The following is a 23,099-nucleotide window of genomic DNA, read 5'->3' as shown; positions in this document are numbered from 1 at the left end:
TCCGATGGAATTACAGCCGAATTGGTTAAATATGGAAACGACCAGTTACACCAAGTGATTCTAGCGTGTATATGGAATGCAATCAGCTGGCGGTTCACTGGTCTGCGTTAAATCGTAATGATAAATGCATACAGTCGCTTTAGGACATTATCGACTCTTCTTCACTTGACTTTTTCATTAGATTATAGAAGGATTTCGGCCTAGCTCTTCAGTTTCAATTGAAGTTGGTTGTTCAAATATGGAAAAGCTGTCGAGTTAGCAGGGGTTCCAATTTTCTTGTATTTTCATTCAAAATTACATCTCCCACACTAGTTCTGAATGTCCTTTTTTGCTTTTGTGAAAAAAAAGCTTTTTTATTGTAAGTGACCTGAGATCATTGAAAGTTGATACGGCCATACACAACGGAAAATTGTGACTAGTATGTCTGAGTACAGGGACTAGCGACTACAGCAGTACTGAAATGACTTTGAATAAATACGAAGTACTTATTAGCGCATGCGTCTTCGTTGTAGGCGCTACCGTAACTTAGCTGTCATATTGAGTAAAAATAAAGATTTTAACTCAGAAAGTGGTGATGAGGCTATATCGGATCCGGCTTTTAGCAAACGTGAATATAAAACTAAAATTCATAAAGAACACTGGGCAGAAATTTCCAGAACCCCACTCAGTTTTCCACACTAATATAAAGTGTGTGTTAGGCGTATGTTAGCTGATGCTTCTGCAGAGCTGCCACTAACTGCACGGGAATGTGTACGGCCGCCTTTTCCCAGGTTCTCTTTTGCTAGTGTAGCTATCAAAAGTCAGTTTCGGGACGGTCTTTTAAATATTGCCATCACTTTAAACTCATTAATAAAAAGGGCACCCAAAGTGGGTATATTTGGACTATTCTGTAAACAGTATCTCTCGCAACGTATTAGCTTTCCACGTTGTTTCCACATTAAATAATGGAATGACATGTCCTGTACTGACCTGAGGAGCTTCCAATCTTTCTCTTGTTAGGAAGAAGAAGAAAAAGGTAATACATTTCGAACGGAAATTTTTCTAATTTGAACAATTTTTTAATTTCAACAAATTCAGCTATTCACATAAAAGGAAATTACATGATGAGGGAGACGCAGGACAGCCGAATTGAGCAAAACTAGAAACGAATCAGGTTTCAAATGTTTTGTGTAGCAATTCCATGATAATGGCCAACGTGTGATGTTTTTAAAATAAATATTTATTATTTGATTCCAACCAACTTCAAATACATTTTAATTTTTAAGACTAGTAAATTATTTACATAACTCCATGCCAATACTGGAAATTGTATGTTTTAGCTCTAACTATTTTTTACATTTGTTTCCTCAATTTAAAATAAGTTAAAGCGCATATTTGTGGAGTGGTGCTCAATATTAATTAATTAAAAAAAAAGATTATAATATTCATACTGATGCTAGTGCAGATGCCTTTCCGAAGGCCAAAGGGTCAACCCTTGTATTTCCGGTAAGACAAAATTCTCTTAGCCAGTGTGTTCGGGTGACTCTTCAGTATGGCTATGTGTTGATTAGCGGAATACTCAATTTCTTCCACTATTGTCCTGCTCTCTAAATCTTTATGGAGATCGACGTTGCGGAAATACCAAGGGGCACGGGATATACATCTCAGAATTTTAAACTAGACCCGTTGAAGCAGATTAATGTTCGATGGTTTGACAGAGCTCCATAGTCTATACAGGCTTAAGTACCGATTTGTAGATCAACAATTTACAATTCACAGAAAGTCGTGATTTTTTGTGAAGCATCCACAAAAAATTTTGAACTTAAGTTTAAGTGGTTGATTTTTCGCCTCTATGTGCCATTTCCAGCTGAGTCTTCTATCGAGGAGTATCGCCAGGTATTTGACACCATGCGATTGGGGTGTAGCGATGTCGTTGATCTTCACTTAAGGACAATTTCCTTTTCGCAAAGTGAAAGTTACTTGCATACACTTCGACTCGTTAACTTTCATCCATCACATTTGAAGCGAGTCTTCTACTTCCCTTAGATGCGATTCCAGGTGCAATGACGCTATTTTTGGGTCTGCATGTGAACTTAAGATTGCAGTGCCGTCAGCGAAGGTAACTTAACCCGCTAACAGGAAAATCGGCCGTGTAGATAAGATACAGTACAGGACCAAGTACACTGCCTTGAGGAACTCCTGCTCTGATCTTACGTTGTTTACTGAGAGTATTTTCGTACTTCCCCTGGAATGGGCGTTTCGTTAAACACGATGTTAAAAGAATATGGAAACAACCAGGGTGTAGTCCTTTGATTTTGTTTATAAGCCCTGCATGCCAAACCTTGTCGAAGATTTGGGTCACATTTAGAAATACTGCTGTATAATATCTTCTGACTTCGAGAGGATTGTTTATTTCTAATACAATCCGGTGGACTTATTCTATTGTCTTATGTTGTTTTCTAAATCCGCAGTGAACACAGTCTAGACAAGGTAATATCATCCGAAGACCATGTTTGCCATATTTGAATTTGGTTTCGTCGCTTGGACCGTAGTCCGTTTCGGTTTAAAAATCGTTGCGAATATTTTATTAAGAAGTGTTAAAATTCAATCGTGTTTAAAACAAATTTTTGTGAAAAATTGAAAATGGTGGTGATAGTTATCAAGAGAGGAGAGGAAGCATCTTGAGATTCTTTCGTTTTCCAAAGAATGAGACAATTTGCGAATAGTGGAGAAAACTTTGTGGAAAGTGTAGGAAGATCGACTTCAAAACCGCTCGTGTGTGCTCAAACCATTTTGTGCAAGACGATTGTAAGTTCCAAGACATTCTTTTCGAAACTGTGGAAAGCAAAGGGCGGTTAAAAGACTACGCTGCTCCGAGTCAGTATTTATGCCAGCAGGGTAATGCAAGCGACCGATCCAAAAGAAAAGTTCAGGAGATAAAAAAAGGTGGTACAATATGCTGTATCATCTTTTGAGACGTAAGATATTATTTAATTTGAAGATGAGATTTAAAAAATAGAAAAGGCTAGACTTTTTCATCCATCAGACGCTACCGCGCCTTCATCTTGTGAGCAGCATGACTGAACAGCAGTAGCTAGGTATTGTCTCCAGCGGCGATGAATTTGCTGAATGAACTGCTCTCGAGGTATTTTATGTGGCGGCGGGCAGTAAACCGATGATATGACAAGTTCTCCTGACCACATCTGCAGGCATAACGAAGTTACTTGAATGAAATCCCTATTGATTATTATTGATATTTATAATGACTAACCCCATGAAAAATTTGCCCAAAGGAAAGTAAAAGCTGCCACGTTAAGTTTACTCCGATCAGAAAATGTGCCCATTTCTTTAAATAGAATCAATTTTCTACAAAGTGACGATGCTAGATATCTAGGCTTTGATCGACATCTCAGAGAAGATACGTTGAAGCTAAAAGAACCCAAGTAAAACTAAAAGTGAAAAGTATCTACTGGCTCATCAATCGGAATTCCATCTTATCATTAGACAACAAGCTACTTTTGGTCAAGCCATTAGTTAAGTCTATCTGGACTTACGGAATTCAATTATGAGGTGAAATGAAAATTTCTAAAATCAAATTGTTTGAACAAACGTAATGGAAGATCCTTCGAATAATAGCAAATACACCTTAGTCACCATCAAATATATTAGGTCTGCTCTTCTACTCCTCTTTTAGATGACGAAATACTTAAGCAAATTAAAAAATATCGAGAAAAACTGAAAGATCATGTTTTGCTGTCCTCATTAACACAAAATAACCTTTATAATTTTACCTTAGAATATCGCTCAAACTAACCTTAGAATAATCAAAAATTCCAATCATAAGGGAGGAATCTCTATATTTTTTAGTTCGTAATATTTGATGACATATTGTTAGTTCTGTGCAAACAGAAGATACAATAGTAAACGAATCGCACGCTAATCGTACCTCAACATTAGTCGTTGATTACTGTGTTACGAATCAAGTAAATGTTGAAACAACATGAGGAGGCTGATTCACCGTGAATTAGGTTGTGGTGATTTCGCGAGAAAAAAGAAGAAATAATCCCCCTTACGCGATTTTCAACCATTACGAATGTCGATGAAATGTGGATTCAAATTAAGCCAACGACCCACAATGCGGCCCTTGGGGTCACCAAGGCTGGTAAGGAGTTCATTAGCTAAGGTGCTTAGCTTTAGAATGGCAATATTCGAATTAAGGTCCGTAAGAGGAAATGTTTGTATCGTAAGTTCCAATTCATAGCAATGCCAACCAAAGGCAAATAAAGCTATCATTGCTCCAGCAGTCCATTACGGTACGGCCAGAGAGATCAGTGGCGACTTTTCAAAAGACAACACCAACAGGTCACAACGAGTCCGTCCGTCCAATGGTGGAAATACTACGAGTAGAATTCCAGACAAAACTTTGTTCGTCCACTACTTCCCTAAACACTCGCATTTCGAGCAATTCTACTTACCACCACCGTAGAAATTGAAGAGGCAGCCAAAAGTAACAGAAAAGCAACAAGACACGACGACATTGGAGCTGAGCTGGGGAAATTGAAGAGCCGGAATCCAAACAGAAGTATAGTCTAGCAGAATGTTTGAATTACCATCCTATCCGGATGTTACTCCATACCATGAAGATTTTAAACGCATTCTTGACAAATGTATTCACAACATCGTTCGAATTATCGTGAACTTAGGTGAATTTGTCAAGAGCTGCGAAAATACTGATCGATGGACGCTATTCCAACCGTATGAAGAAACACCCTGTGAAGTATCGACAACTTTACATTGCATTCCTGGATCTAGAAAAGGGGTTCGATCGTGTATCACCCCAACTTATATGGTATGCATTACGGCAAATGTGACCCTTATATCTAAATCGCTTCTTGTTTATGGTAGTGTTTATCAAAAAAGCGACCAGAACATTAAACGTCCAACGTCCTACACTCATACGCTCATAACAAAGCTAATCTCGAGCACCTTCTTTAAAAGCGGCATAATGGACTCACGCGAATAGATCTTGGACTTCGTCTGAATAAAACAGGCTTTTAGACTAACGGCATTGATGAAACGGGCAATATCACTGGGGGTGGCTGTCACCTACCAAAAACTAAACGATTTATGTATCTCGAATCACTGCTATCAGAAAATGATGAACTGCGCTATGAAATTGTTGCAAGCATCAGCACAATTTGAATGAAAAGGAGTTCTACAACTGGTGACTTCTACTATCGACGCATCAATGGATTTTTCAAATCTGACAGCTAGCGCAGTTTCCCCCTGTCTGCCATCTTTGATTCCGAGTGCTGGTCGACTACCGAAGACAATGAAAGCTACCTCGCGGTAATAGAGACAAATATATTATATTGGAACAATTGTGAACATGCGGTGATCGCATCCAAAACTATGGTATCCGTGACCGAGTGAGGCGTCTTCAATGGCATGAATATGTAATTAGCGCTGATGAGTACTCATTTGCTTAGATTGGTCTGAGTATCGAAATCGAGGAAAATGATCAAACCGTCGACTGAAACAACGATGGTCTGGTATGCTAGATTTGAAATCCACTCGACTCCACCCAGACGAAGACGACTTAATGAACTGGTTCCGCTGAATGGAACAACGGCTAAAGAAGATGAAGGTGAGTTTATCAGGCATTACGTCATGCCAGCGAAACCAGCACTAATAAGGAGAGGATCTTTTCCGCAAAATTCTTTGACACTAGACAACCGACAAGGAGAATGTTTTGAATCTTTCCACTTTACACCTGATACAATCACATGTAACTTGCTTCACTTTGAATCATTGGGAAAACTCAGACAGGCAATCCAAATTAGAGAGTGGAGGGATATTAAGGAAGGGTATAAGCAGTAGCATGGCTTATTTTGAGAATGAAGTGAAGCAATATTTCTTTAATTTATAGAATTGAACTTTTAAAATCATTTTAAGTAGTCAAAACCCCTGTCGTTCGTTGCTTTGTACACCCAAGCGGCACGAATGTTTTGGCTCCGATGTTACAATACCAAAACCATAATAAAATTTTAATATGGTAACTGGCTTCTATTAAAATTATTTAAAAGCCTATCTGGTTGGCTTGTAATAACATACGTGAAATAAATATCTTCTAAATAACAATGCTTCATAATTGATGGTTTGTAATGTAAAGCTAACACCGATCTCAAATGTTCAGATGATTTTTCCCGTGCCTTTCAATGGTCTTATGAAAATTATTTAAATCACAAAATAGCAGACATGTCCGATAAAGGAATTTGTTCGAAATAATTAGACGGTTTTTGCTTTTTCGCTAGTATTAGTATATACCGATATTTCGGAAACCATTTGTTCCCATCATAGTGCTACACGGGCTTGTATCATTCACATAATTTAATCGCCAGAAACACTTGAAGATTACGCTTAGATACCTTCACTTTCCATTGATATGATAGACGCATCACTTTCAATTCAAAAACTACTCAAAACTTCTATTCAATTCTACTTTTAACTTTAAATCACATGCAACCACTTGCCAATTTGCCCCCTTATTCATTTTCTCTTCTTAATTATCTAAAGGCTTGCCTCCTACCTTTCTAGCCGCTCCTACAGAATTTCTTTTCATGGTTACTCATCCTGTTCCTCCTTTCCTTCCTTTAGAATCCCGCAGGGCTTTATCCTAAGTCACTTACTATTCCTATTTTTTATTCCCCTCGTTCTTTATCTGATCGTGTTTACTAGTGCGTTGGTACTTGTTGAACAAGTTGACACTGACACACCCCCTTTTCCTTTCCCGTGTGGACTATTCTTCCCGGCTCCGCACTCTCAATCTCCTTTACTTGTAACAATGTCGAGTCTCCTTTCATATGACTATTCTTTTCAAACTTTGGAATTGCATGTTGGAGAATTATATCCAGTTAAAAAAACGTAGGCCGGATTTCGAAGTTTCCGTCGTGGAGGGCAATTCGCGATACGGAGCTTAAGCTTTTCTATTCTTCGTTTGAAGCGTTGATTAAGCTTCTTACTTGCTCTTCCCTCTGAGGACAATGCGAGTACGTAATTAGAAATTGACTTTACTTTTCCTTAAATTAAATTAAATAAATAAGATATACTTTTGTTAAGGTTGGAGAGCGTTAAGCGTTAAGGCTGTGCGTGGGAATTAATTAACCCTTGGTGGAGAATGCAAGCAATCTTCTTTTTCTTATTGCCCCGTTTCATGTTCAATGAGTCTGTGTCACGGTTTCACTATCATTGCATGCGCTTTGCAAGCGATAAGCCCATATCAACAAGAAAACTTCAAAGTACCTATGACACAACCAGCATTTGTAGCCGAAGAAAGAAGATCAGGGGGCTGACATTCAACCCACTCAGTCATCACACCGCCCGCGTAGAGACTACCGTACTTATAATAAATTTCGAATTGTGAAGTGAAATTGACTTGAGACTTTCCTACCAAGGCCGAAGTGACTCAGCCAACCCTCCCTTTCCCCTGAGAGCACTAGGACCGGATAAGTAGTTCTTTCTTATTCAGACTTGAGTTGGCAATGGATTTTCTGATAAAAGAACCAACAAAACCATGAGGCGACATTGTAACAAGTCAAGAAGTGATGATAACAATAAAAGCTACAAGTTAATATGTTTATAGTTTTAACAATATCTGAAAATTACAATTTTCGAAATGTTTATTACCTTTAACAAATTGGGCAAAACAAATTTGATTTCGGTGATAAACTTTCATTATAATGAGATTACAAATCGACACATTGAATCGCCAAGGAAAATATTATGATTTCAAACAGAAATTTCTCCGCCCTGTCGTGAAAAGTGGATGGAAATTCCATTAAATAAACTCAAGTTAGATACACACAACATAAGTACGTGCTTCACGGATGCCTGCCAGGCATTATTAAGTCGGCCATAGTACATCCACCTCTCTTTGTGCAGATTTATGCATTTCGGGCATTTTGCCAAATGTGTAAGCAACGAGATAAAAAGAATTAACCGAAAAACCAAGAAAAATGCCGACTTGTGAGCCAAGGCAGTGCTGAGCACTTAAGATACTTTCTAGTTTTCATCGTATCTACTTTGTTGTTGTTGAGTGGATGCTCCATTCAAGCAAAATATTTTTCTGTTCTCAGCGTCGGCCTCTCAGCGTCATCATGATTTAAATTTAAATTTATAAATCCCTTCTCAAATTGGACTTACGGCGAGTGATGCATAGCTAGACTCCCATAAAATTGTGTCATTCTTTTGAAAATTTCCGTTTTCAAAGTCAAGTGTAAAATTTGAGAAAGTTTTGATACGCATGTACGTATTGCACGTAGGATATACCACGAGCTACTATGGCACGACGATGTCATTAAAGGCGCTATGAAAATATGACGAGCTAGATTTTCTCATTTCTATTTTAGTATTCAGAGTGAGATGTGTTTGTACATTTCCTCCGGCTTCCTGGGAAATATTAAAATGAAGTTGCATGAAAGAAGTGGAAAGATGAAAGATATGGAAGATAGAGTTAACGTGCGGATATCGAATTACGATTGCGTAGTATGAAGTGTTGAAATCGGTATAGCTTCCCTTCCTTAACTTCAAATTGGGTAGATATCATTAGGCAAACTGGAATGTTGGAGATTTCTTAAAAATTAGATTGTTAACATCCTATTTTTGACATAATTGGTTTGAAGTTAATACTTCAAAGCGTCACCGCATACTAGCAGGATGTACTTTCGTGATCATACACACTTTAATTCCCATTCTCAGAGAGATTGAGTTTTGAGGCTTCATCCTATGAATAATAGTTATATGATACATCAGATATATGGACACCCGTTTTGAGTACGATGGAGGGGTATACTCTCTGTTGTTGCAAAGATAGTAGCAAAAATATTGCTGGCCCCCATAAAAAATCATCTCAAGAGCCTAGCCGATAAAGGGCAAGCTCATTTCCGTTCAGGATTTTCCTCCCTCCCGTGGGATAGTGTGAAAAGCGATCGCCTCTTCTGATTGAAAACTTCAAACTTATATCACCTCATTGTTTACATCATGTCAGTGTGATACTATGGCCTTTGATAATATCAAGGGAACAACTAAGTCGACTTACGGTTGGATTCTGGTGGACCAATTGATTAGAAGGCGACACAAATTGAGGAAGATTGATCATTGCATTGCGGGCTAGGTACGAGTAACACGAAGGAATTCAATATCCCAGAATTTCCAAATAGTTTCAAATTGATGAGCATTGTTCCGTCATCAAAAATGCTCTTATCTCGGAAGCGAATCAACGGACGGAGGGATTTGGAAGCTCCACGTTTGAGCCGACATGGGCACAACCATCGTGATCGGGCCGGGATATGCTCCCGGCTCAGGAATTTTTCTAGAGCATATGATTTCAGAAGGCCATCCCGGATCCGATGGTACCAAATAACCCCCGCTGAGACTTCCCGGCAAGAGTCGCTTAAGTTGAGTCCTATTGCAAAGTCGGGTATATTCGCCCTTCTTGAGTACAACAGTAAGTATACTGGTTATATCACATCCGGTGAAGTTTCGTCTCTTGTCGATGAAATGGCTAGTCAGTTTGACGAGTCGTCGCACTCTCCCTATCTGCATTAATGGACAGAGCATCGAAAGTGTTGATCAATTTACATATCAAAGAAGCACGATTTCCACCGATAGTTGCATCGAACTTGATGCTGCTCGACACAAAAACAGCGTTAGATCCGCCTTTGCTGCCTTATCCAAAATCTGGATATAGTACAGTTATCTGAACATCAAATTTAAGTTCAGACTGTCCTGTACTAATTTTTTTGTGTGTTGCTATATGGGGGAAAAGTAAGTCCCACTGCTACTCAAGAGCCCCAACACTTGTTTGTAACGTGCCATCGGGGTACGTTGGTTTGATACTATTTCAAACAAAGAACTTGGTCGGAGCACAGGCCAGTTACCCGCGGATGATGTGATCAGAAAGGGGAAGTGGCAGTAGATAGGTCACACATTAAGGAAGGACGACAACTCCATTGCTGACTACGGGAAGCAGTGGTATTCACTCTCCTAAGCTGATCAATGGACACTTGGCGCAGAACAGTAGAGGAGGAGCGCGAATGTCTCAGAAAGTCCTGGCAGGAGTTGGAGCGCATTTTAGTGGACCGTGTATGATGGCATGTAGGCGTGGTTGACGCGCTATTATCCACCAAAGGGTGAATGGCAACCATATACGGCAAGGGAAGTTGAAATCCGGACACTGTCATACGAAGTACATAAGTGTTCAGAAAGGGGGTAAGAGGAGTTGTATATGGTTTTTTTTATAACAAAGTAACGTACACATTAACAACTCAAGAAAATGACTATTGAATACTCCTTATAGAGATTTTTAGCATCATATATAGCCTTCACTGGGCAGTGGCATGGATTCCACCAAACGTCGAACATATTCGACTGGAATTGTTTTTCGATTATTCGAGAAGACGATCCATCAAGTCGACATAATCCCGCAGGTTATCAATAAAATTGCAGTCCGAGGATTGTGGAGCTATTTTGAGTAACTTCGGACACTTGAACACTACAACATACGTATTTTTCAGGTCACTGTTTTGGCATATCTTGAATGTTTGACAAGCACCCAATTACTTTGCGATGACATACCGATTTCTTTTTTTTAAATATCGATGTACGCATTCGCATCCATATTCTTCTTCACGAATACCACATTATCCACTTCGTCTGCCCCATAATGAAAACCCCACCACAGCACTTGCCTCGCCATGCTTTTCACGTATAACACAGTATAAAACTTCTGTTAATGAAGTCAATTAAGTAAAACGATTTAAGTTTGCTCAGAACTATCTTTTTGAAGATCAAACGTTTTGGGATGGTGTCTATCCCATCTATCCTATCATTTCTTCTTAATGTTTTTCTCTTTTTAGAGTTTTGTATACCCCAGCAAAGTGACTCTTTTCCTCGTATTTCCAGTACAATCGGGAAATATATTTTATATGCGTTGTTGTAGTTTCTCGTCTCCACGCTAAATGTATTGAACAAATCTTCAGTTAATATTATTATTTATTATATTATATATCATATATGCATATCCTTTTGCCTATGGAGCTGAATAAAACAAAAGGTATTGGGTCATTTGATCAGTGTTTCTCCGGGCAAATAATTTCAGAATAGAAATTTTTGTCGAGGGGGACGCATAGATCCTACACGAGACCAAACTCTTCCTTATAATTTTTATCCCAGGTTCGGATTTTCTTCCTACGGCCTTGTTTGTATAGGTTCGGAGAGAGGATTAGCCTCTCACCCCTGAAACATTAGTGGTCCATTGTACTCAACGGTCACGTCTAGGAAAATATTCCAGATTGGTTGATGTATCCCAGGATCTCTGCTTGTGGATGTGATGCTATCCGCTGCATCTCGAATACATTAGCATAAAAAATATGATATCTACTGCGGGTTGACTCTTGACTCAAAGATGAGCTTTTCTGAGCAAATCCAAGCAGCAGCGAACAAGGCTGCGGCTGGAGTTTCGGCGTTAAGTAGGCTAATGGCAAAAATTGGGGGTCCTACGTCTAGTAGCCGACGCACGTCTCCTGATGAGCTCAACGCAGTCTGTCCTGCTCTACGGCGCAGAGGTATGGGCTGGCGCTCTTAAAAAAGAGGTATATCATAAACACCTCGCGCAAGTACAGTGAAGCCCAAGTAGGCACCTGTCGTGAGACTTAAATCCTACGGTCCTCTTAAGACACGGATTGATTTTGTGACCACAATCAGAGCCCCGCTGAGACAAGCAACAACGGTACCAGTCTATACCAAGTGCATGGCTTAGCATTCATACTGGTGGATGCAAGAATTACCTAAACCTCTACCGAACTATGGAGTACGGCACCCGTGTTGATACGCAACACCACGTCGAGGCCCGAATGTCTCTTTTCGCTTGAGCATACCCACAACCACCATGAAACTTCCACTAGGGGGGCCAACCGCAAATAACCGAGCTGTCCTCACATACAACAGGAGTTCACCCGAAGTATGTCAGTCCATGGGCTTTCCCAGTTCCCATGGTACCAGTATACCCCTGGTAAAGTTTCGTGACAAATTTGACACTTCAAATGAGTCCCCGTGCAGACTCGGGTCTGATCGCCCTATTAGGCCTTTGGAGCATTCGCCTACTGAATCACGGCCGGCAAACCAAAGTGATTACAGCGTCTCCCGATGCCACCACTATGGAGGTTCTCCTCGGCCACTTGGTTTTGGTTTGGCCGATAGGGTTGCCGCCCCATCTTCCTCGCCGCCACCTCTGAGCACCTCCCGCAAGTATAGAGATGGGGAGCTTTACGGGTGGCGTCTGCGTACCGCACTGTCTCTGAACCAGCCGTGATGGTGATCGCGGGAATTATCCCCGTTGCCCTTCTTGCTAGGAAGCATCAGGCCATATAAAAGCGAAAGGGAGATGAGCCAAGGGAGGTGGTTGCTCGCGAAGAACGGCAACACACTCTAGACGAGTGGCAGCCCTCTTGGCAAAATGAAACTAGAGGCAGATGGACTGCGCGGCTCATCGGCAACTTAATTGCGTGGCTAAATCGGAAGCATGGTGAGACTGACTATTTCCTTACCCAATTTTTAAGGGGGCGTGAACGCCCACCACACTCCAGACAACATTGTGGAAGAGATGCTGAGGACTGCTGATAGGTGGAACCGTGTTGCTCATTACGTTCGGGCCCTTCTCGTTGCTAAGAAGATAGAACTCGACCGGTGGAGGAGTCGGATGGCAGGGGGTTCCTTGAACTGACAGTTCCCTTCCTCCTCTCCCCACCCGTTGGTGAAAGGAATTCCCTGCTTTGAAGGCTCCGCAAGGCGGGAGAGTTCGGGGACTAGCCCGAAGTAATGTGGCAAGCGGATCCAGGCTAGCTCTCTGACGATGGGGAGGTGTTTAGTTGGTAGTCCGACGACGTACCGAATCGAGAGTCCAACACTGTGTGCGTAAATGCATTCACCTACACTACCTCCCAAAAAAAACGAAAAAAAAAATCTCCTATTCTGACCAAATAAATGTCCAGCTAGTGAGTTAATACTAATCAGAATGCCCACAATAACTCTCCATGTACTTCAGCTGCACTGAACGACCGTTTATATTGTCCCAAAGGAAAAGCCTATTTATTTTCATCTCAGAGGTGGACTTTTACTCCAGAACCTTGTCTTTTTTTTGAGAAATCGCTATTGAAAAACTCCGTATACCCTGCCGCCCATTCTTTTGATCTGTACTAGATTTCTCTGCGCTTGAGGCAAATTCTACTTATATCTCCTACCAACCAGATGTATGGCGATCTGAGAATCAGAAGGCATTAAAAAAATTGAATTCAGTTTACCTCTTCAAAGCGAAAACTTTAACACTTTAACCCAGCATACTACGGATGTGAATATCGGCCTGATGCTAGCAACATTTATCCATATTACCAAATGAGCTCTGAGTCCCAATATCGAGACAAATGTGCGGCTGCATCGCACATAAGTTACATGTTTGTTGCAAAGAAGCTTCTAAGTAAGATAACTCTCTTTTTCGGGAAGTTGGAGGGTTATTCTCTTATTTTTCAAAGTCAAAAACCTTCCGATTTCTTACTTTTTGTGAATAATACGGTCGTTGTTTTATTTGGTTTCACTGGAAGCACCAACTGTCAATCAAATCAGCGTCGCGTTCCGAGGTCTCGAACAACAGCTAGCACAGCTACGTTATCCGCATAATCTTGAACGGGTGTTGACAGTTCCTGCAGTACAACCAATTGGCATATTCCATAGAAGTGCCGACAGTACACCTCCTTGGGGGCAGTATTAGCGTAGCGTAAATCCATTAAATAAAGTATCATTAACACCATGCAGCATAATAAACTTTTTAGAAAAGCAGACAATCAAAAGACCCTTCAATGTTGGTGATTACCCCAATCGCATTCTCGCCTTTCAGAGCTGCTTCATCGATCTTGGAAGCCAAGAAATAGAAAGCAAACTCACAGGACTCTCCATGCTGGTAAGCATGCTCGTTTTCATTTAGCATCACGAATGTGATGCTTCCCCAACATCTCTAGACATTCCAGCTTTCCTTACAACACTTGTGTGTTGATTGTTTATAGAAACCGCCACTTCTCCCCCGGTCAATTCAATCGCCTTCTCTTCCAGATGATGTGCTTCCAAGAAAGTTTGCGCTAACTCCACGGCCTCCCCTGAAGCTTAGAAGATATTGTGTTGAAAAGTGAAAAACTTGGATGAAGTTGCGTTCTACAACTGGCGTTAATGAACGTCTCAGAAAAGTGGTTCCGAGAGCGGGCCGACAATCAAAGAAAATGAGCGGCACCTGACGGTAATGGAGTCGAAGATGTTATGTTGCATCATTGAGGTAACCCGTCGTGATCCCATCCGAAATGAATTCATCCGCTATCGATATTTGGTTGCACCCATCATGGGAAAATCATAGCAGTATATTCTAGAGGTGTATTTGATGATATGGTTACTAGCTAAGATCGGTCTGAGCATTGAAGTTGATGGGAAACGACCAAAATGTCGGCCGAAGTAACGATGGCCTGATACGTTAGTTGGTGATGTGAGAGCCTCTCGACTCAACCCGCACCATTCGATCTAGACGGGCCGACTTCGTTACCAAACAGAACAAAGGCTAAACAGGAAGACAAACTTCAAACTAGGGAAAATATGATTCTGAATGTTATCAATGAAACCTTTCTATTTATTGTCGAGAAATGGCAAATTAAGATAAATCTTAAGGAAATTTAGCAAATCTAATTTAGTTTCGCCAGTTTCCTACCTAAAGCAACAAAAATTTTTTATCAATGAGCTTTGAGTCAGGAACTAACTGTAAGCAAATAGAAGAACTTCCTGTAAACTTTCATTGCAAGGGACTACTTCTTCATATACGTTCTGCATCAGTACGTTGTAGATTAAGGACTCCAATGACATTCTAAACAATTTGCCAGTTCATGCAAATATTATTTCATGTTCTCGTTTCCCTCCTGGACTTTTCAAAATATTGTATTTTTTTAAATACTTTTCCGAAACATTGACACGTATGTAACCTCCTCTAAAATTATTTCCACTAAAACTAGGCGGAAATGAGTTGTAAAATATCTACATACTATATCAGAAATTAATACGATTCTAATTGTTTACATTTTACAAAACGAGCCATAAAATTAAAGATTAGTTCGTGGTTGTTGCCACCCCATGTCCGGCTGATTTCTCTCCTGTATCCCTCAACCGGCGGCATTCATTCGATCAACAGCAGGTGTAGCTTAACGAATAAAGCGATCACTTGAAATTGGTACATCTAAGCGGAATGCAAATTTATTCCAGAAATAACATACAAAATGTTCCGGAAAATCGCTATAAAGCCATGGCCTCATTTCCAATACAACATCACAATTAACCTGGCGCTTTTCTCTAAAAATAAATCCGTTCTGCTACTTTCCGCGTATTTATTCCCAACTGCTTGAGTAGGTACAGTGGATGCTTGCCTGGATATTGATCAATTTCCAAAAAATGTTCTTCATTGAATTACTTTTGGAATAAAAGATCGGAAAATTTATGTACGAGTATGTGTTGCATGTGCGAGATGGGAAAATTTCTGTGAAGAATTGTTTAGACAAGAAGACAGACGGACAGACGATATTTTCGTCTGTGAGTTTAATGACACAAGGAGGAATCATTCAACTCTGAATCAGGCGACATTATGGACAATTTTAGAAAAGTGGAAAGCGAAGATTAATGTCTAAGGAAGGATGCTCTTTTAATTAGTTCCACTGAAATGTGAGGAGAATTAATGTTAGAAAATATCTGAATAGTCAATTTTTATGAAAAAGCTATGGGAATGATCATCCGGTAGAGTTGTAGTTCCGTACAACGGAGAGTGTGGACGATATTTGGAAGGTCTTTGTTGGGAGAAATTCAAGAGGTATGTTCGCGATACGAATGTCAGATCTGACACATTAAAAAGGGCAAAAAGTAGGAAGGGGTATCAATCAGTAGATTAATCCGGATAATTATTTGATTCAGTAATCGAGGTTTCTGCAATCGATGTTGCATATGGTCATATAATCGATGTCATTTCCACCGCGTGCGTATATCAATTGCCAGTTATCCCTTTTCAGTTCATTGTGCAGCTTCAAGCCAGTCTACAGTTCGGTTCCAGTTCTAAAGCTCTGTTCATACTATCCAGCAGATAGCGTGTCCAGCACTGAACGTATCAGACATAAAAGAAGTATTTTATACATTTACTATGAGAGTATTCACACTATCCTGCAGCAGACATTCCGCATCGCACGAAGCGTGTTACATTTCTGAAATATGTGGCAGAATATGTCACTGCGAATCACTAGTAACTGGGACAGGAAGGCGGGGCAGCGCATAAATCAACCCGAATGTCGTTCTTCGCCTGAGAACAGTAATTAAGAATTGGAGCACTAAGCTATCAGTATCCTTGCAAACATCAGGAGAGATACAAATCGGTCGTGTCATCTTCCAAGACGACTCTCTGTGGTTTTGTTTGGCTTTGAATCCCCATCTTCTACATAAAAGCAAATACCGGGTTCTAGTCAAACATAGCATATTGTCGAAATTGTATGCCAAAAACATTCATATTCAGTTCAGCAGGGATATCGGCATGCAGTTGTGGTTGGAGACATGTCGCACTTGGCCCCAGCCGCAAAAGGAGTCGGAACGGCTGGTTTGAATGTAAGCTAGCAACGGAACGGAAGAATGCCACATATCGAGTAATGTTGCATTCTCAAAGAACGCGGGCACGCGCAGAGACTTATCACGAACTCCGTCGAGCGGAGAAGCGATTTCACAGACGGAAAAACGAAGCCTGGAAGAACCAAAAAGTCTGTGAACTAGAAAAGTACAGGGAGCAACCGCACCAGGCGCGGAAGTTTTACCAACAAGTCAGCACGATGAAGCCTTATACACCTCGATGCTCATCCTACCGAGACAAAGAGGGAAATCTGATTTCCGACAGAATGGGCATATTGGAGGGATGGGTTGAGTACTTTGATGAGCTACTGAACAACCAGAATATCGACGAGTTGGAGGTCCCGCCAACTGAAGACGACGGACAAATACTGTCACCACCAAGTTTAGGAGAAACAATCCGTGCAATTCATCGGCTAAAAAATCACAAGTTGCCAGGGTCCGATGGAATTACAGCCGAATTGGTTAAATATGGAGGCGACTAATTACACCAAGTGGTATGGGACACCGAATCAATGCTTGACGATTGGCAACGAGGCATTATCTGTCTCATACATAAAAAGGGAGATATCACACAGTGCAGCAATTATAGAGGTATCACGTTGCTGAATACCATCTATAAGATGTTCTCCGCTATCTTGCTAGTCCGGATAGCCCCATACGCCCAGAACATCATTGGCCCATACCAAAGAGGCTTCACTCCAGGCAAATCAGCAACAGCGATGGAAAAACTGTTGGAATATGGACAACAGTTGCACCAGCTATTCATCGACTTTAAAGCTGCCTATGATAGCATATTCGGTATCCCGATGAAACTAATAAGACTGACTAGGCTGACCCTGACCAATATGCGAGGCCAGATAAAAGCAGCAGGATCACTCTCAAGACAATTCGACATCAACAACGGTCTACGAAAAGGGGATGCCCTATTATGCGTCCTCTTTAACCTGGCCCTCGAGAAAGTGATCCGTGATGCTGATGTAAATGCAAGAGGTACGATCCTCTTTAAGTCCACCCAACTACTGGCCTATGCTGACGATATCGACATCATGGGAAGAACCACCTGAGACGTACAAACTGCCTTCATCCAGATCGAGTAGGCGGCGCGAGATCTTGGGCTGCACATCAATGAAGGCAAGACAAAATATATGGTGGCAACGTCAGCACCGAAGACGAACCAACCAACAACATCAAACCGCACTGATCAAACAGGAAGAATAAGCATAGGAGAATACAACTTTGAGACCGTTGAAAATTTCTCCTATCTAGGGTCGAAAATCACAACCGATAACAGCTACGATGATGAAATCCGCGCACGGTTGTTGTCAGCCAACAGAGCCTATTTCAACTTACAAACACTGTTCCGCTCGAAACGTCTCACCATAGGTTCCCTTAACAAAATAATAGGGTCGAAGCTCTTACTGTACAAGACAATGATCTTGCCAGTCCTTATGTATTCCTTGGAAACGGTTCTTAGCAAGAAAAATTGCGAATTCTTGGCCGCGTTCGAGAGAAGAATCCTCCGAAGAATTTTTGGCCCCTTACATGCGGATGGACGATTCCGTAGCCTACACAATGACGAAATCTATGAGCGATACCATGACCCTCCGGTTGTGGATAAAATCCGGCTCAATAGGTTTCGATGGGTGGGTCACTTAATCCGTACGGATGAGGATGATCCCACCCGGAAAGTCTATGGTAGAAAAAGAAGACGAAGCAGACCCTGCCTAAGATGGAGCGATGGCGTAGGCCAAGACGCCAGACAGCTTTTAGGGATATCGAATTGGTGGACCTTGGCGCAAAACTGAGATGTCTGGAGTTCCTTATTAAGGCAGGCCTAGATCGGATACCGGTTGTTGCGCCGTTGATGATGATTCATATCTCGGACGAAATTTAGCTTCGACGATGAATTGATAGCACTACTAGGATCTGTCCGTTGCTAGCAAGATCATAAAAGGAAAATCTTGAATCCGAGCCCAGGGTGAAAATTATGCCCACTCCCCCACTCCCCCCCTTCAATTGCAAAATCAATCTAATTGTGTTAAAGTATCTATCTCATGCTCCTCAAAAATACCCCGGTCCCAATAGAAACTACCTCACTTCTATCGTCCTCCTCTGCGGCCCTGGCTAGTACAACTAGCTATTTCCAATTTAGAGTGACAAGAATCAACTCAGCGCCGGAAAATGTTATTCCGAATATCCAATGCGGGTCACAAAATTCAATTGATAACGCGTAATCTGTTTCACCAGTGAAAATTTTAGAGTTATTGGGAATATTCTTCTCAATCTATTACAAGGTCATTAAAATTACTTGTTTTGCTGGATTCGAACTCACTAAAGTCTACTAAATGCATTTCTGGATTAATTCTGCTCTGGTTCAGAAACAGTCAACCATCTTGCAAACAGATATGTATGTTACATCGCTCATATGCAGGTATCATAAACAGCGACCGAAAGCCGCGAAACATTTGTGAAACTCTGTGACATTTCAACTTAAAGCTATTAGTATTCTGCCCCATAAAATGATTTATTGGGAAATGTCCACAATATTATATTCTCTGGTCACGATTTTTGTAAATATAATAAATGAATATTATGGTACCAAGAAAATCCTTTAAACTGAATGAACATATGGTGGAAAGTTTGGAAATTTGAATGCTGGATATCACAGCAGAAAGCTCTGGTAATAGTAAATGTCCTAAATACAAAGTTGCTAATTTTCTAAGATAGTAGGGTTTTATTACATCTACATTGGAAGGATGGAAGGTTGAATTGGTTCCTATTAATTTGAGCTATACACTCAATGGTTTGAAGATTAATCGATTTGAAATCCAACTCCTTAAAATGGTAGTCTACAACTAAATTGCTACTGTGGAATTGTAATCTTAGTTTAATGAAAAAAATATTTGAAAAAGTTGTAGGGCACGAACTTCAGTTTAAAAACGTTTCTAAGCATCGTGTTACGCAGAGACTTCATTGCAATCAACTGTGGCTGAAAAATTGAACGAATACAATCATAATCATAATCACAACTAATCTGCATATAATAAACCTGTTGCCGCGTGTATAATTCGCAGTCATTATAAACAAAAGCTTACATACGCTATGAATTGTTTGCCTGCGATATTCGCTCATTGCATTCATAATAATTTTAATAAATTCGTCGCAAGTCGCCAGCGCGGTACGCTAAGAAAGACACCAACTCATGAGGCACTTCTCTGTACGTATAAAAATAACTGGTGAGCTATGATACGCATGCAGACACATCCGAAAACTGTCCTTCCTCAAAAAATCTAAGATAATAAAAATACAAAGTGAATTAGTGTTGAAATACTTGGCTAAGTAGTGTGACTAATCTTTGATATGCTTAAATCGTGCGCAATCATCTTTGCAGGGGACCCATGATTATTGTTCAGTTGTCTCTCTTAAGACTCATCAATTAGCCATAAGCATGATATTTGAGCCTGTTAACATGCCCTCCATTAAGTGGAACACGCTTAAATCGGTTCACACTCTATAGATCTTCACAGCACGCACCACTCGAACACCGTGTGTAGCATGTGATCGCTTTCGTTTTCGTTTTCGTTCTAACCTTTATGCAGTTGAGTAACTCCTTCTGTGCGAGAACTGAGCACCACTTTTCACTTGCAGGCAGTCTAGCCGACAACAAAGGTTCGCGCACCACCTGAACTACTGCAGTTGCACCGAAGCACTACTTCAACGGAGGTTGCATTAGCACCTGTGTAACAAGTTATTGCACTATCACTCGTGGATTTGGAGAGGTGATCTGCAGGCGTTAATCAGTCCTCGTCACTTCCGCGTAGGTGCTTTAACTTCGAGTCATCCTCATTTTTTCACCAATATGATCCGTCAGCCACTCACACCCTACATACTAAGTATTGCAAAAATGCACCGATCTATGGATATATGGATCATATGAGAATTTCACGCCCGGAAAACTAGCGAAACTGATCGATGGGATGGGATGGGATGAGATCCAGAACTGAAACTGCGACTACTTGAACCCGAGATGTATGTGCATGGCATTCACGAGGTTGTGTTAGCCAAGACCAAGATCTTCGGTGCGAGATCTGCGCAAGATCTAAGATAAATTCTATTCTCTCTCTGGGGTGATGAACGAGCCGACGAATGTGTCCACAGACCTACATAGGAATATACGAACATTTCGTCGAACAGATATTGTTGCCATCAGATCCATACGTAATACACTCATCTCCACATTTCCTTTAATAATCATGGTCTCCGTCGTCTCTTGAAAGTTTCATTCTCCATGCACGAAACAATTTGCCAAGTTTGATCTTTAGCGCGACAAAAGTTCTTTGAAAGTGCATGTTTCACTTGAAGCAGGGATGGATTTAAGCTGAAGCAGTTGCTTTGATTTTGAGTAGTTTTCATTACTATTAGTACAAAAATATTAACATTTCAACACTCGTCTGACTGGAACTCAACTAGGACTTCTCCGGAATGGTTTTCTGGTCTGTCCATCTGTCTGTTTTTTTGTAGAGTTGGACAGGATCGAAATCCACAGTGTGGAAGGTTATCCCACTAAAACCACTATGCCCCGCGGAACTATCTAGAGATATTATATCGTGGGGTGGGTTAAAGCCCTAGCGGCTTACATCTACAATGAGAATTGTTCCCTCCCTGCCGTAAGCGCTCTTACCTTCGATGTTCCTACTAAATACAGCTTATGGTGTCACTAACTGCATTCCACACTTCTTGGGATTCGAGCATTTGCGGAATGATCATCTCCACTTATAAGGGTTTTGTCAAGCGAAGCTCAAGCTATGCATTTTAGAAACACGAAGAATATGTGCTTCAAGTCCTCGTATTCGTATAGACAGAGAAGAGAGAATTGTCACCATGCCCAGTTAGAAACTGAGTCAGTGATAGTGGACATCCCCATGGCTGCGCAGGATCCAAAGTTGGATATTTAGAGTCAGCCTGTGCGTCCACCTCGTCTTGTGGGAATTATCTCAACATTTTTGCCACACCCTGATTGTGCGCGTTCTCTCTTCCCGTCGTCGATGGCCACTGCGTGCTTTCCAGTTGTATAATCTTCGAATCCCTTCAGCTATCAATGGATACCATTTCCACTACTATGAAAGCTGCTTCGTCTGACGTTCTTATAGATGCGCTAGCGACCTTTAATACGATCACACGATATACTGAAGGTTTTTGACCAAACTAGTGCTGTGTAAAGCAAACTGGATAAAACACTCTAGCTAGCAACAGCCTCCTTGGTGGTTTAGATGTTCCAATATTATCATCCTGCCAAATAACGCAGCTACAACTTCCTTTACTTTCTCGCCCACGTAGCTCAAGTGTTCCTTGAAGATCAATCGATGATCCAGCATAACGCCGAAGTATATGATGAAAGGCTTGGAATCTATCACATGCTGTTCCGCACGAAACCGTAGAATTTGCGACTGCTGATCAATACAACCTTAATTTTGTGTTCCGCCAATATTAGTCCATGTAATACTAACCAATCCTTGATCAGCCTAACTCAAGGTATTTGTCTACTACAACAATTGCGATGTTGTCTGCATACCCGACATGGGTAGCTTGTGACGGGAGTTTGATGCGCATTACTTGGGTAATAAAAACTTGTTTCTTTTTCGTTGGTGTGCTAACAAGTTGATGAAGGGAACAAGTGGTTCCCGAAATATCGGTATTTGCAAGAATAAGTATTCACACCAACGAAAAAGAAACAACAAGTTTTTATTATTTTAGATTAATTAATTAATCATTGGAAACACCGCATAATTTCACTCAGACATTACTTGGAGCCATACATCGCGTTGCAGGGTAGTGGGCCCAGCACTGTTCCTTGAGTCACTCCACCGGTTACCAAATATTCAGCTGGGTCTATGTTGTTATAGAAAAACTTTCTATCCACGAAATAATTCCTGTTCTTCTTCTTTTTCTTTAGGCTTTGTCCCGTTCACAGACTGGCTTAAGGACCTTACTATGTGCTGTCATTGCGGTGAGTTAAAAACGTTGATCACATCGATGGTGATGATATCACACTACTTTTTGGTGTCGCCCTGCCAACTTATACCTGCAATTGCTTCCTCTACCAGAATGGCAACTGCGTTGGTAGCATCCACCGTTGTTTTTTAGATTCAAATGGATGTGGTGGCAAACGATGAACTTTTGTATAAAACTAAGAAAAATAACTGAAATTTTGTACAATTGTAAAAAAAACTCCCACGCGTAACAGTATTTGTAATTTGAAGAATATTTTAATTGCTTAAGAACATGGTATATAACAAATTAGGTTAATGATCTTAAATTTGTAAATTACTGTTTATGATTTTCTTATTTAGATACTTGTGACCTTTGCAAATGTCGTGAAG

The 23,099-nt window shown here is 40.8% G+C and overlaps 1 protein-coding gene across 1 annotated transcript in view; it reads right to left on the bottom strand.

Annotated features, from left to right (window-relative positions):
• The window catches only part of LOC119651784, a 43,648-nt gene extending 22,869 nt beyond the window's left edge, over nucleotides 1-20,779 (bottom strand). Inside the window, exon 1 of the mRNA XM_038055543.1 lies at nucleotides 20,309-20,779. The gene's annotated coding sequence lies outside the window, so the exon portion shown is untranslated. The remainder of the gene's footprint in view (nucleotides 1-20,308) is intronic.
• Between the last annotated feature and the right edge of the window lie 2,320 nt (nucleotides 20,780-23,099).

Source organism: Hermetia illucens, chromosome 3, assembly GCF_905115235.1.
Source record: "Hermetia illucens chromosome 3, iHerIll2.2.curated.20191125, whole genome shotgun sequence".
Taxonomy (NCBI): domain Eukaryota; kingdom Metazoa; phylum Arthropoda; class Insecta; order Diptera; family Stratiomyidae; genus Hermetia; species Hermetia illucens.
The sequence above is the reverse complement of the archived record's forward strand: the minus strand, read 5'-3'. Positions and strand labels throughout refer to the sequence as shown.